The 2,628-nt window shown below is 39.7% G+C and overlaps 1 pseudogene; it reads left to right on the forward strand.

Annotated features, from left to right (window-relative positions):
• The first annotated feature begins 1,072 nt into the window (after positions 1-1,072).
• Positions 1,073-1,909, forward strand: LOC118642033 (annotated as a pseudogene).
• Positions 1,910-2,628: the final 719 nt, after the last annotated feature.

Below are 2,628 nucleotides of genomic sequence, written 5' to 3' on the forward strand. Positions count from 1 at the left end.
CTGCATGCCTCCCACTGGGGGTCAGGTCCACAACCTGGGCATATGCCCTGTCCGGAAATCTAACGGGTGACCTCTTGGTGCATAGTTTGATGCTCAACCACTAAGCCACACCAGCTGGGTGAAATCAGATGTATTTTTTATATACCAATAATGAACTATCAGAAAGGAAAACTAGAAAACAATACCATTTACAGTTGCATAAAAAAATACCTAGGGATACATTTAAATATGGAAGTATAAGACCTGTATTTGGAAAATTATAAGACACTGAAGAAAGAATTGAAGAAGATACAAATAAATGGAAGCATATACCATATTCATGGTTAGGAAGAATTAACATTAAAGTGTCCATACTACCCAAAGCAATCTATACATTTAACTCAATTCCAGTCAAGCGAGTACTGGTATTTTTCATAGAACTAGAACAAATGCAAACTTTATATGGAACCACAGAAGATCTTGACTAGCCACAACAATATTGAGAAAGAAGAACAAAGTTGGAGATATCACGGTACCTGATATTAAACTATACTACAAGGCTATAGTAATCAAAAGAGCATGGTACTGGCATAAAAACAGACACATAGATCAATGGAATAGACTAGAGCGCCCAGAAATAAACCCATGCTTATAAGGTTTATTAATGTATGACAAAGGAGGCAAGAACATTCGATGGGGTAAAGACAGGCTATTCAATAAATGGTGTGAAAATTGGACAGATAGATGCAAAACAAACAAAGAAACTAGACCATCTTATACCATATACAAGAATAAACATGGATCAATGACAATTTTTTTTAAATACTGAAAAAAAAACGAAAAAAATGTTTTAAAGTCTTAAATGTAAGACTCAAAACCGTAACACACCTTAAAAAAAACAAAACAAAACACAGGGACTAAGGAGCAGGCAGAGGCCCTCACAAGGCTATTGCTCAGCAGGCCTGGTTTGGCTTTGGGCCCTGGGCTTCCCAGCCTGGGACTCTGTGCCTGTGTTACCCAGCCACTGCTGCCCACTCTTCCAGCGCTTCAGTGATTCCAGCGGCAGTGCACTGCCTCGGGGTCTGGGTGATCCATGGGCAGCAGCAAGGGCCATGATGACAGATTACACAATGAGCTGGAGGCTCTGAAGTCAATCTACCCCAACTCCCTTATGGGTAGATGTCTCTCAGCAATCCCTGTAGAGGACCAGTCCAGCAGTACAGCTGTGCTGTGAGAATGTTAAGGGGTTTGAATGAATGAAGAGGGGTTTGAGTATCACCGACTAGCATTATCAGAAAATCCTCCCAGCTTTACCGTTACTGTGACATTTGAGGCTGAAGAAAAAGGTGAAAATAACCAGACTACCCTCAAGTTTACATACAGTGAAAAATACCCACATTAAGCCCCTTTCATGAATTATTCTCCCAGGAAAATCTAGAAGATGATGTGTCAGGCATTTAAAAATTATTAGCATTACAGTCAGAAGAAAACCTTGGTATGGTGATAATCTTTACTTTATTGACAGCTGTGCAAGAAACATTAAATAAAATAATGGATCAAATAAAAACTAGAGGAGAAGAAAAAAACAAAAAGAAAAAGAAGCAGAAGCTGAAGAGCAAGTATATCATGGCACTCCTGTTACAGCCGAGAATTTCTTAAGTTGGAAAGCTAAGTTTGATGTAGAGAACTCTTAGAAATTACAAATAAATGAATGAAAGAAGAACAAGCAGGAAAAAAAATAAGTGGGAAACAACTATTTGAAACAGATCATAATCTTGACACATCTGACATCCAGTTCTTGAAGGATGCTGGAAACAATGTGGAGGGAGATGAGTTTTTGTTCCAGGAAATGGATGACTTAGAGCTGGAGGATGATGGGGACAATTCAGGCTACAATCCTGCTGACCCAGGGAGTGACGTGACCAGATGATGGACCATCCCCTCTGCAGAGAGGCTTGACTGCCACAGCATTTGTGACTATGCTGAGAGGGTATTGATTTTCCTTTTTTTAAAATTTATTTATTTATTTTTTTGTTACAGATGTTTCTCCTTTTTTACCCCATTGGCACTCCCCCTCCCCATCCCTCCCGCCCCGTCCCCGGCTTTGTTGTTTATGTCCATTGGTTATGCATACATGCATATAAGTTCTGTGGTTTATCTCTTCCCACCCCCACCCCTCTTCTGAGGGATGTCAGTCTGTGCCCTACTTCCACGTTTCTGGGTCTACCGTATTCCTCAGACTGTTATGTTCATTATATTCCGTATATAAGTGAGATCATGTGGTATTTCTGCTTGGCTTATTTCACTTAGTATAATACTTTCCAGGTTCCTCCATGTCATCTCAAAGGATAAGAGATCCTTCTTATAGCTGCATAGTACTCCATTGTGTATATGTACCACTGCTTTTTTATCCATTTGTCTACTGATGGACACTTGGGCTGTTTCCAGATCTTAGCTATTGTAAATAGTGTTGCTATGAACATGCGGGTACATATATTCTTCCTGATTGGTGTTTCAGGCTTCTTAGGGTATATTTCTAGAAGCTGGATCACTGGATCAAATGGAAGTTTAATTTTTAATTTTTTGAGGTAACACCATATTGTTTTCCATAGTGGCTGCACCAGTCTACATTCCCACCAGCAATATACT

Source organism: Molossus molossus, unplaced genomic scaffold, assembly GCF_014108415.1.
Source record: "Molossus molossus isolate mMolMol1 unplaced genomic scaffold, mMolMol1.p scaffold_m16_p_3, whole genome shotgun sequence".
Taxonomy (NCBI): domain Eukaryota; kingdom Metazoa; phylum Chordata; class Mammalia; order Chiroptera; family Molossidae; genus Molossus; species Molossus molossus.